The sequence below is a fragment of the Carcharodon carcharias genome, chromosome 5 (assembly GCF_017639515.1).
Source record: "Carcharodon carcharias isolate sCarCar2 chromosome 5, sCarCar2.pri, whole genome shotgun sequence".
Classification (NCBI taxonomy): Eukaryota; Metazoa; Chordata; class Chondrichthyes; order Lamniformes; family Lamnidae; genus Carcharodon; species Carcharodon carcharias.
In genome coordinates, this window is record NC_054471.1 from 81,035,003 (window position 1) to 81,048,141 (window position 13,139).

Sequence of the window (13,139 nt, forward strand, 5' to 3'; positions counted from 1 at the left end):
CTCCATGCAAGCTGGTTCCAGAGTGCTCTCTCTAAACCCTTTTCTCAGAGAATCACCATGTGACACCATATAGCATACTGTGGATGGTGCTATTCTCCAATCCCACATTAACCCTTGCTTTGTTGATCACCTTTAAATTACAGTGACATACAGGCACGTACAGCATCTGATAACAGATACTGCTGCCCAGTTATGTTGATTTGAGCAGCGTTATCTCTTGTCCTGGCCGGTGCCTACTCTTTTGCTCTCAATGACATAACTGAATAAAAGAGTCGAACTGCACATGCACGGCATTGGCAGAAAAAGCAGCCATTCCCAAAACAGTTCCAAGTATCAAGCAGCTTTCATGCACTTTCTTTCAGATGATGTTTAGAATTTTGAAGGGTACCAATCCCTAAACTGATCCCTATACAATCACACTCACCAACCCCTCCAACTTTACTCAGCAGCTATGTGGACATTTTGAGGTCAGTTTTTGTTTGTCTTCTTGTCTAAGTCAGTTTAAAACGGTTCAGAACTGGTGCTAAAAGTCCAAATGGATGTAGCATTTGATTGATGTAAGCTCATTTGGTTTGGAGCTGCCATCCTACACAGGAGACGTTAAACCAAGACCCTGTCTTCCCTTCAATGGATATAAAAGAACGAATGTCACAATTCAAATAGGAACAGGGGAATTCTCCCTGGTGTCATAGAGTGATACAGCATAGAAGGAGGCCATTGGGCCCATTATGGCTGTGTTGGCTCTTTGAAAGAGCTATCCAATTAGTTTCACTGCCTTACTCTTGCCTCGTAGCCCTCCGTGTGTTTTCCTTTTTAACCAAATGCCTAATTACATTTTGAAGGCTTAATTTAAAACATTAAGGTGAAATGACAGCATTCTAGCACATTGCACCAGCCACATATTTAATTCAGTAATCTAGGAAGTATATATGCATGATGATAATCTAGGGTCTTGAATTGTATTACAGTGCACCATTCATAAATTCATTAAAGATTAATCTGCAGTAATCTTACCTAAATATATATTTCATAAAGACATGCAGGATTTGTATTATAGAAATAAAATTGCATCATAATTACTAATATTTAGGTGTAAATTAGGTCCGATTATCCGATTACTTTCTTGTTAAGAAGCAATGACCTAAATATCACGCTCTTCCTCAGGCAAAAACTGATCCTTACTTTAGGGGTAATGTTTTGTAATGTTGCTTGTTTGCAATGGCTGTAGTTATTGTTTCTGTGGCCTAGTTTCTGATATCTGTAAAGATGTGTTACAATGGGTTAACACACAGATGTGGGATCTGAAAGTCACTTGCTTGCTTGCTAAGGAACAATTGAAGAGGTTAATGAGAAAGCCCTAAGGCTTTCCTATTAATGGAGAATGCATATACAAGGCTTGTTCAAGAACTGGCATGAGAGCATGGGACATGAAGTAGAGTGACCTGAACAATAAAGGCAAAGCCACCATGTGGTACAGCATTATCAAGTGGCACTGAGGGAGCAGTAAACTACACAGTGTCCTGATAGGAAAGTTGCCCATATGCTGTGAATGCCACGCACTGGATACAAGGGCACATGTTATACTGATGACAGGTCCATCAGTTATATCTAGGTGATCTCGAGAGCTGCAGTTAAAATGTGAGCTTTGCACTGTGACTGATGAGCAGAATCCAGGGCAGGGGCTCTTTTCTCTGGAAAATGGAAGGCTGAGCGAAGACCTGACACAGGGTCTTCAAAATTATGAAAGAGTTTGATAGAGTAAATGTAAAGGAGTATTTCCAACTGTGTGGGAGTCTAAACTTATGGACCATAAACATAGGCCAGGAACTTACCTATGGCGGGCGAGACCGGGAGAGGATGGGCCCAGAGCTGATTGCCGCCCACGATCGGCTGTGTGCCACCATTTAAAGCGGGTGGGCCAATTAGGGGCCGCCCAGCGTGGTGCATGGCCAGTAGTGTTCAGTACTACCTGTGTGGGCGGGGGGGAGGAGGGAGAGTCAGGGCCTGCACTCTTTTGTGCATGCGCACTAAAGACCACAGAAATCTCCCTGAGGCATGGAGCTGCCTCAGGGAGATTAAGTTCATAATAAATCTTTTGAATGAATGAATGGAAAAATTATTTAAATATATCCCCTCATGTGACAATGTCTCAGGAGCTGGGACATGTTTATGAATTGTGCAAAAATTATTTATTTTAATAAAACCTTCAGGAAACCTCATCCATGGGTGGGATGAGGGTTCCTGAAAATCGCGAAGGCCTCTTGGGGCTCTTTGCCAACCCGCCAGCCTTAAGGTTGGACGGGCAGCGTTGATAACTACTTTACTTGTTTTTTTAATGGCCTTAATAGGCCATTGACAGTACAGCGTGCACGCGGCTGCCTCCGGGTCATGCCTGCCAGACATAATATCTAATTGTTGCGTGTTGACATTGGGACGCATGCCCAATGTGACCGCGCATCAGCATGATGGGCCCACCCCCGCATGCTGATGTCAAAATTCTGGCCATTTCACTCAGAAATCTAATGTTGATCTTACTACCACAAGGAGTGGTTGAGTCAACCAGCATAGATACATTTAAGGGGAAGCTAGAAAAACACACGAGGTAGAAAGGAATAGAAGGTTATGCTGATAGGGAGAGGTGAGAGGAGGCTCGTGAGAAGCATAAACACCAGTATGGAGCTGTTTGGCCAAAGGTCTTGCTTCACTTGCAAATTCGATATAATTCTTTGTAATAAAAGCCAATTCCAAAGAAGTCATGTTGGACGGACTGGACACAGTTAACTCTGTTTCTCTCTCCACGGATGCCTCCAGGCCTGCTGAGTTTTTCCAGCATTTTCTGTTTTTTATATTAAGTCTTCATAATGTTATTAATACATATCATGTGCCCTCAGCCTGTGGTCTTCCATCTATTATTTTCAATGGATGGAAAATAACCGGCAAGAGTCATTCAGTTCCACAATTGGAAGTGGAATTTTTACCTCAGTATTAATGATTGGTGAGAGGAGAGTTATTTCCAGTTTGACGTCCTTTTCACATATTTTTGCGATTTTCCTCACAGTTGTGAAAAATGATGGACCTACTCTAAATGTTGGGGCTTAGGCACCTTGTAACTCTTGAGAGGTTTTTGAGAAAAGGAGTTCTAACCCACAAAAGATTGGTCAGAGAAATAAACAAATCAGCCACGAGCTTAGTGAATGGCAGAGCAGGCCCGAGGGGCCAAATGGCCTACTTCTGCTCCGATTTCATATGTCCATATGTTTGTATGTTCTTAAAGAGTACACTTGTCCCTTTGAAGCTAAGAGACTAAAGGAAGTAGCGAAGGATTGAGATCAGGATGGTGTTATGGAATCCATTCATTCTGTTTCTCTGTGTGCTATATAAGCTTGTAGTTTCTGGAGATTGCAACATTTAAGGTACAAGATGTTTCACTGCTTGTTACATTTGTTTCTGCCCCCTTAGAAGGGCAGAACCCTCTTGGAGTGTTGTGATAGGTTACCAGATCAGTTCAAGGGTCAGTGAACAGTTCTTCTTAAACAGTCAGTTTGAGTCATTCAGTGAGTCACTTTTAACCCAAAGAGAAGTGTCCCAGAGAGAGGGGAACAAGGGAGGGAAACGGAGAGAGGTCCCAAGAGGAAGTCCCGGGTAAGGCACAAAGACAGGGGACAGAAGTTAAAGTAAAGAAAAAAAGAAAGAAGCAGAGAAACAGGCTCCAGCTTAGAGAAAGGGCTGTGGGGAGCAGACTTCGGGTAAAGAGAGGCACTGGGGCAAAGTTACCCCTTCAGAGAAGCAATGTTCTGCTTGGCACGGCCGCAGATCTAAAATTATGTTTGTAAGGTGATGCTTAAGCGTACTTGGAAATCCAGGGGAACGAGACTGAAATCCTGCAAGGTGGGCTGCCATTGAAGCCGTCTGACTTTGAGTGACTTTTGGAAAGAATTCCAAGATGAGATCTTCAAAGACGAATATTGGAAACCCTCAAGAGAGAGATGGAGTTTCAGTGAGATTGGTTGAGTCCCAGTGTGGCTAACATCTGGGTGGGTTGTTGAGAAATCCATGGAACCTGTTTTGGTTGCATCGTCATTTATTGTGTAGCGTGGTGTGTCCAACCACAGTTTTCTTGTTAATTCACATGTACCTCATACTTATCCTGAATGTAGGAATGTATGATAAATATTGTAAATTGTTTTATTGTTTTGGCCTTGTATAGTAAAGTTTATTTTTGTTCGCTCAAAACCCATAGAATCTTGTGGCTTCCTTCAATTAGTAGGTGTCTAAATCCTGCTGCGCGAGCTGAACTCCCTTGTTGAGGTCATAGTTGGCCTCCAACAGTGTCTACACGGGAGGGGTGCAGGGCAGCCTGATCTCACTCCAGCTACCCATTGTCCTCAAGGAGTCAGCCTGGAGCCCTCAGGCATCCATAGGGAGGAGGATCAGCAGGTGCACATTCCAAGGCCCATCAACTCAGGTGACTCCGAGAGTGTCTGGCCCATCCGAATCCCCTCTTCCTCAGCAGCTCCACCTCCACAGGCTGAGGAGGGTGCCACTGCCACATAGCAGGGCCCTGAAAAAAGGCTGTGCGCCTCCAAGTTTCGGACCTCCAGAGGACGTACACCAAGATCATCACAGGCAGGGTGTAGCAGTCAGCAGGCTGCCTCTACCTCCACTGTGGGTGTCTGGAGTGGGGGGGGGCATCAAGATGTAGGGCAGGGTTAGGAAGGTTAAGGAGAATTAGTTGCACAGCCTGCGCATGGGTGTTAATCACTTGTACATACTATTCACTTTTGTCGAAAACTCTCAAGAATGTCACCCTGCCTAAGGCTCCTTGGTCTGATGAGCAGTGTTCATGCCAATCAGATGTGAAACCTTTTTGCACACGAAAAAGGCAGGTGTCTCAGTCCAGGGCCTCTTCCCTGTGCTCTGTGCAGCCTTCAGACCAAAGTGATGGTCTGGCTTCACACTCCCTGGAAACATTACTAATGCCTGCACCTTGGCGGTACTTGTCGTTGCTGCCAGAACGTAGTGGGCAGGCACCACAGAGTTCTCTCATTGTCTCTGTGTGCTCTTAGCACCTTTAAGGAGGGGCTGGCCCCTATTTCTTCAGCACCTGTGACCAGTGATGCTGTGCTCCTGAAGGGATCAGGTGCTGAAGGTGGAGAAAGGGTCAGCTGCGTCTAAAGTTTCATGGCTGTGTCCCTATGATATGACCATGATCACGGAATGCAAGCGAGCTGCCCTCGGCCAGACAGGAGTCAGACATTCTCAGAGGCTATGTGAAGATTTGTGGAGTGTCCTCACTGCATGTTGTCATCATCCTCCTGCAATCGAGTGACTATTAGGGCCTGCACTGCATCTCCATGACATGAGCATTATCACAGAGGGTATTCACGCTGCCTTAAGCCAGACTGGAGTCAAATGTTTATAGATGCAATATGAGGATCTATGGGATCCCTCACTACATGTCGCCATCATCCTCTACAAATCTAGCAGCTATGAGGGCCCCCTCGAGCATGCCTGCCTCCACTAGATTGTGCGAGGGCCTCATCCCCATCATTGTTGCCTCCGAGGACCTCCTTATCCTCATCCTCATTGGTGTCCTCCTCATCAAAGGAGACCTCCAGCTTCTCCATCTGCTCCTCAGCCAGCTTGTCTCCTCGTTGGAGTTCTAGGTTGTAAAGGGCACAGCAGATGACAACGATGTGTGACACCCTCTGTGCACTGTATTGCAGGGCTCCACCAGGTTGGTCCATAAGACCATAAGACATAGGGGCAGAAATTAGGCCATTCGGCCCATCGAGTCTGCTCCACCATTCAATCATGGCTGATAAGTTTCTCAACCTCATTCTCCCACCTTCTCCCCGTAACCTTTGATCCCCTTACCAATCAAGAACCTATCTATCTCGGTCTTAAACACACTCAATGACCTGGCCTCCACAGCCTTCTGTGGCAATGAATTCCACAGATTCACCACTCTCTGGCTAAAGAAGTTTCTCCTCATTCTCGTTCCAAAAGGTCTTCCCTTTACTGTGAGGCTGTGCCCTCGGGTCCTAGACTCTCCTACTAATGGAAACAACTTCCCCATGTCCACTCTATCCAGGCCTTTCAGTATTCTGTAAGTTTCAATCAGATCCCCCTCATCCTTCTAAACTCCATCGAGTATAGACCCAGAGTCCTCAAACGTTCCTCATATATTAAGCCCTTCATTCCTGGGATCGTTCTCGTGAACCTCCTCTGGACCCTCTCCAGGGCCAGCACATCCTTCCTGAGATACGGGGCCCAAAATTGCTCACAATATTCTAAATGTGGTCTGACCAGAGCTTTATAAAGCCTCAGCAGCACACCCCTGTTTTTATACTCCAGTCCTCTCAAAATAAATACCGAGGCACCGTAACCTCATCCTCAGCATCCTGATGGTTTGCTCCAGCAAGGTACGAGGTGCAGCATGAGCCTCGTTATACCGTCGCTCTGCTGCAGTCTGAGGCCGCTGCACAGGTGTCATCAACCACGACCTCTGTGGGTAGCCCTTGTCTCCGAGGAGCCAACCCTACAGCTTCTGTAGACCCTGGAAGACTCCAGGGATTTGTGACTGAGGATGTAGGCATCATGCACACTCCCTGGAAACCGTGCACACACCTGCAGGATGTGTTACTGGTGGTCACACATCAGCTGCAATTTTCAGCGAATGGAAGCACTTGCGGTTGATGTAATCCACCATGTGTAGCAACGGAGATCTGAGCGCCACACGAGTGCAGTCAATCACACCCTGAACCTACAGGAAACCTGACATCTGGGCGAATCCAATCGCTCTTGCATCCTGGCTGTCCTGGTCCTGGGCAAAATGCACAAAGTTGTGTGCCCTCGAGAAGATGGCATTTGTGACCTCATGGATGTATTTGTGGGTGGAGGCTTGTGAAATCCCACAGAAGTCACCTGTGGAGCCCTGAAAGGAGCCACTGGCATAGAAATTGAGCACTGCAGTCACTTTTAGGGCCACTGGCAGTGGATGCCCTCCATGTCCCTGTGGCGCCAAATCCTGCAGTAGCTGGCGTTGTGATCGACCAGTTCCCTAAACATGCACAGTCTTCAGTGACACTGTTCTCGGTCATCTGCAGGAATGACAGGCGGCATCTATAGACCCTTGATGTTGCTAGACGCTGACCAGAGACGGCTCACTTTGGCTCTTCGGTGGTGTGTGTGGGAGCCCAGTCACCCCTTCTTCCAGAGGGGGCTGCTCCTTCCTCGGCACAGCCAGGAGTATTAGTCAATCTTTCCTCCCTCATCTTTGCTCTCTCTAGGCCATCAGGCATACAGCTAGTTCACCAGACTCCATCATCCTGGTGCAGTCCTCCTGCAGAATGGAAGATAGAGACACATGGTTAGCATGGGTGTACTGAGAACCTGTCCTGATTAAGTGTACAGGCCCCTTAATGATTCCCAGGAAGTGTTGGCCACCACTTGGATGGCCAGAGTTTAGTGCGCTGCATGGCTGCCTGAAACTCCACCCACCTCCGTCCCCACTCCACCTGGCCAATTGGTAGCAACTTTGCCCATTGGACTGCATGCTGTGTTCTCAGTTCAGGCACAGGCATTCACCTAACCCACACTGAAGGACTGCAGTGTTAGCTTGAACCATGGGGGAGACTGGTCCAGACCGGGATGCTGACATTGCAAGGGGCTGTGAGCTCCTTCAGCAGTGACTGCTCCATGTCCAGCTTTCGCAAGGAGATTGTACAACATGCCCAGTTGTCCAACTGTTCTGCAGTTCACCAAAATGTTCATGACTTTGCAATCGGTGCTGGGAAGGGCAGGAGGTGGCGGTGGGGGGGTGGGGGGTGCAGCGGGCAGAAATCTTTGGAGCACTTGGTGGCACTTTGATGCTTCTGTATTGCTTGAGTGGCAGGTAAGCTAGAAGCCCAGCATCAATCATAACAACATGTCATGTCAATCTGCCTGAGTTACAGAGGAATGGTCACTCACAGGTTTCCTGAACATGTGGAGAGTTCCCTCGCCCACCCAAGCCCTACCACCACCCCAAAAGCTTGTGTGCCAGGTTCAATGGCAAGCCCCTGCCACCACCCCCCTCACCTCCACATGTCACCTTAACATCAGGGCTGCCCTTGCCCCATCCGCCCACCCCCCATAAGTCACCTCAACGGCAGGGCTGCCCTTAAGCCCGACCACCCAGCGCCCCTCAAGCTTGATGTACAACGTTATTGCGTACTCACTTCTGAGTTCCCCTCAAAGTGAAGCCCAAAGTACTGCTGTGAAACACGTTGGTCTGTTTTCCCGTCGATATGGTGGACAATCCAGTGGGCTGGGAGTTGACGATTCTGGCGGGCTGGCCTAATAATGATATGCTGACGTATTACAATGAGGTTCCCGATGTCCGATATCAGGAAACGCAGCCTATCGGCAGTCTGAGCAGACGATCACGAACTGGTTTCATGCTGTTGTAAAACCAATCATGCAATATTGTCCACACACGCCACCAAACATGCCGACACTGGCGGGCACGGAAAATTCCACTCCATATCACCTTCTTGATCCCATGTGCTGACTTAGAGTATAAGATAAGTAAATCAAGTATTTCTGAGGTGAAAAATTGAGGCTGACTACTAATGCGGGTATAGCATGTTGTGGCTGAAAAGGTTGGTCGATTTATACACCAAGTGTATACAAAAGCATATTTGACAGGAAAAATGGGATCGTTTCAGACACCAGCTCGAATTATATGCCACGAACAATGGCAATGCACTGACCTGTGTGGGAGCACATTGTTGGACAGCACTGAATTTGTTGATGGTTATCTGACTCCAGAATACGGTGAGTTCAAGAGGAAAGGTTTCTCCAGATTGAAGACTGAAGTTTTCAGAGTTCCAGCCTAAGTATTTCCTCTACAGGAGACCCAGAACAGTCGGTAGCTGGGTTGTGAAATGGGTTGTGAACTTCCCGATGATGCCCTCAAACAGTGCTGACCTTCATCAATCACTGATACTGATTTAAGAAACGTCAGAATAGTACGTAGCCAGTGCTGCACTGTCCAAGGTTCCATCTTTTGGATGAAGTGCTTAACAAAGGCCCCTCAGCTTGACTTAAAACATCCCAATGGTACTATTTCAGAGAAATGAGGGAGAGTGCTCCCTTGTGTCTTGGAAAATTCACCTTTTCTTTTACTAATTAAGAAACAATTTTTGCACTAACATAAGCTCAACTGCAGGCAGCCATTACTGAGATAATTTTATTTACATTTCCCCAGAGAGGGCAGCAGAGAGGGCAAAATAACAAAACGTTCAGATCTTGCAATACACAACATTCCCTCCCCACTTAAAAAAAATACATTAAAATGTAAAATGGTATATGTACATATGTTCCTGAATACAGTGTGACTAATCCAACATCAACAAAGCTGAAAATTTAACAGGTTGAGTTGCATATTTGTTTTTGTTGTAATCACAGCCAAAACATATATGACTGACACTGTCAGAGCAATCTACAAGTTAAAAGACAGATGTCCTTAACATCAGTATGTGTTTTAACAAAAAATAGCATTGTTTGACAAGAAATAATGAAAAGAAACATTTCCTTCTTCTTCCTCCCTACATACTTTTAATTAACTCATCTGGCTTCTTTCTCTTTCTGTCTGGGTATCTCCTATTTCCAATCACCTGACTCTGTTCTCTCAGCATCTCTGACTGTGACACATCTGAAATTTGACTTTGACTACTAATTCCAATTCATGGTTGGGATGGCGTTTTGATTTGCTTTAATCAAAGACCCTAATTCATTTTTTGCTACCAGTACATGCTGTAATACCGGAAAACCTTTAGCTTCTTTTTGAATGTCATTTTCTTTCTGGCTTTCACTCTGAGTTGTAGGAGGAATTTGGATTACAGGAAATGTCTCATGCTCTCCCTTTGTCAGATATCCTCTTTCTAGCAAATGATCTACATGACGCTGACAGAGATTCTGTCCAATCTTGACTTGATGTGTGAAGTTTGGAGGATTGAAGTTTTATTTAGACACTTTACAACAATTCCAGTGATATGTTTCCTTATTGTCTCTGTGGTTTTTCACCATGACTTTCTGACCAGCAGTGAACTTTCTGAATTTCTCCATGACTCATTTACTTTGTCCTGCTTTTCTCTTACTTTTCTATTGAAATCAGGCTTAAGCAAAATAAACCTTTTCCTAGAAGTGTGTTTAAACACTTAATCATAAGGTGAGCAACCTGTTGTAAACTTTTATTTTATTTATTCATGGGATGTGAGCATTTACTGCCCATCCCTAATTACTCTTGAGAAGGTGGTGGTGAGAAACCTTCTTGAACCACTGCAGTCCATGTAGCGTAGATACATCCAAAGTACTACTGGGAAGTGAGTTCCAGGATTTTGACCCAGCGACAGTGAAGGAACAGTGATATACTTCCAAGTCAGGATGGCGCGTGGCTTGGAGGGGAACTTGGAGAGGATGGTGTTCCCACCTATCTGCTGCTCTTGCCATTCCAGGTGGTAGAGGCTGTGGGTTTGGAAGGTGCTTGTTGAAGGAGGTTTGATGAGTTGCAGCAGTGCACCTTGTAGATGGCACACACTGCTCCACTGGAGAGAGTGAATGTTTAAGGTAGCGATGGCATGGCAATCAAGCAGGCTGCTTTGTCCTGGAGTATTCTCTATTTTGTAACATTATTATCCTGCAAGAGAACAGAAAATTGTCTAGCCTGTGTCAAAGAGAAACATGGAAATTATTGCCAAGCTCCTTACCTAACAAATACTTCTGCAAAGGCTGCTTTACAATCTGTACACTTCATTCTGCAGCACTATTTGATGCTGGGTGATATTGTGGCATTAGAATGTGTTTGACTCCATTCTTACTCAGAAACATTTCAAAGTCTTCAGATGTAAACTGTGGACCATTATCTGACACAAACATTTCTAGCATCCCATAAATTGCAAACAGACCTCTCCAAACCTCAATAGTTTGGCATTTGTGGTGTCGGACATAAACTCATCATTCATTCACTTGCTGGCTGTCAACCTGAATAAGATGTTCTTTCCCGACCACTTGAAAAATGTCGACATGTACTCATAGTTTTTTTGCATTTGACCATGGAATGAAAAGAACCTTGATTGGATCGTTAGTCATTCTGAGACACGCCACAACCTTTCACCAACTCTTGTCTCTATCTGTCTTTGGATACCAAAAATAGCTTCTTGCTACTGATTTCACATGGATTATTCCTCTGTGCTCTTGCTGAAGTTCCTCTAACAACTTCTCTCTAGACATTGCCAGAATAACGACTCTTAAACCCAAAGGACTGCCTTGACCTACACTCAGTTCATTTCCACATGTGGAATACTCCTGTAGTTTCTCATCATCACACTCTCTAGGCCAGCCATTCATGCCATATTGGGCACTTCACTGAGCATCACATCCTTGTGAGTTTCTTCACTAATTTCTCTGGCTGACACCGGCATTTGTGTATGTAAAATAATTCACAGGTAACTCAGTGGTTAGAAATAAATCGGTCTTCGTGGGAAAGCTTGAAAGAACATTTGCATGATCTGATCACTTATGATATTTAATATTGTACTGATGTGCCATCAAAATCAACACCAATCCCTGAAGCCAAGCTGCCACTTGGGATGGCATTCTCTTCTTTGAACCAAATATGATTGAAAGGGCATGGTGGCCAGTTAAGAAAGTGGACTTCCTACTGTGCAAGTATTTGTAGAACTTGATAACACCATACATGATCGTTTATGCTTCTTTCTCAACTTGTGAGTAATTCTGATGACATTTATTAAAGTATGTGAAGCATATGCTACAAAATCAATTTTAGGAGCTCTTCAGTCCTTAATTTCTCAAATAAAATGTAAAAGAAAATTCATTCCCAGTCTTGCCGTCATCTTTCTGTTGCATATTGCACTGAGTAAGACTAATAAATGCACAGCTGCAGGCAGCCATTATTGAACTAACTTCAGTTACACCTCCCCAACAGAGAGGACAGCAGAGAGGGCAGTATAATATAATGCTCAGATCTTGCAATTTACCAATTTTTTTCCTTTACAAACCAAGCACAATATTTAAGAAGCTTTGAAATCAGAAATATAATTAGGGTAACATTATTACATATTTTGTCTTGATATTTTTGGCATAATAATCTAATAATCAAATTAGGTTAATTAGAAAGAAACTCCCAATGGCTCATCTGTAAATTCTATTGTAATGAAATGTACACTTTGCAGTTATTATTCTTCATATGATTTGGGTCTGGTCTGATTCAGCATTCCCAAAAATAATCAGTCCTTCGATTTCAAACTTTGTGCTACAAGTGATGAAGAAGGAAAATTTATCCCTTGTCTTTTATCTCATTTTTACCTCAGCTGTCTTCCCCATGTAGGAGATGTAGCCCTGCCACTGTTGTCACACCAAAGCACTCATTATGATACATTTGCACCAACTCAAATCCATCAAGTTTGCCAAGTGCATGCTGTCATCTGTAACTCAATACATGATGTCTAATAAAGTCACGCACTCAGCCTCAACTTCAATTACTTCATTTTCTGTGATGTGGTTAGCAGCTGGTGTTGTGTTCATTTGGTTACACAACAACAGTTGGTTTTTTGGACCTTTGGGAAATGTGCTACCAAATCACTTAATTGATTCTGATGTTGTGTTTTATTGTTCAGATTGAATGGGGAGCAGCAATTTGAGCTAATCATGAGATGGTGCATAGAACAAGGAGGCATGGCCTTAAAATTAGAGCTGGGTGATTTGGGGAGATGTCAGGAGGCACTGCTTCACACAAAGGGTAGCTGAAATCTGAATTCTCAACCCCAAAAAGGGTATTGAGGCTGGGGAATCAACAGAAAATTTCAAAACTCATCAGTTGATAGTAATTGGTTAGGTATTAAAGTATTAAGGGTAATTGAACCACTACAAGTAGATGGAAGGCTTGGCCTAAATAGCCAAGTGGTTATGGTACTGGGCTTGTAACCCCAAGATCAAGAGTTCAAATCTCACAATGGCAAACTATGAAACAATGTAACTTCATCTGAAACAGATGGAAAACGTGTTTGTACTCGAAAGAGTTACAAGTAGATGGAAGCTTGGCCTAAATAGCCAAGTGGTTATGGTACTGGGTT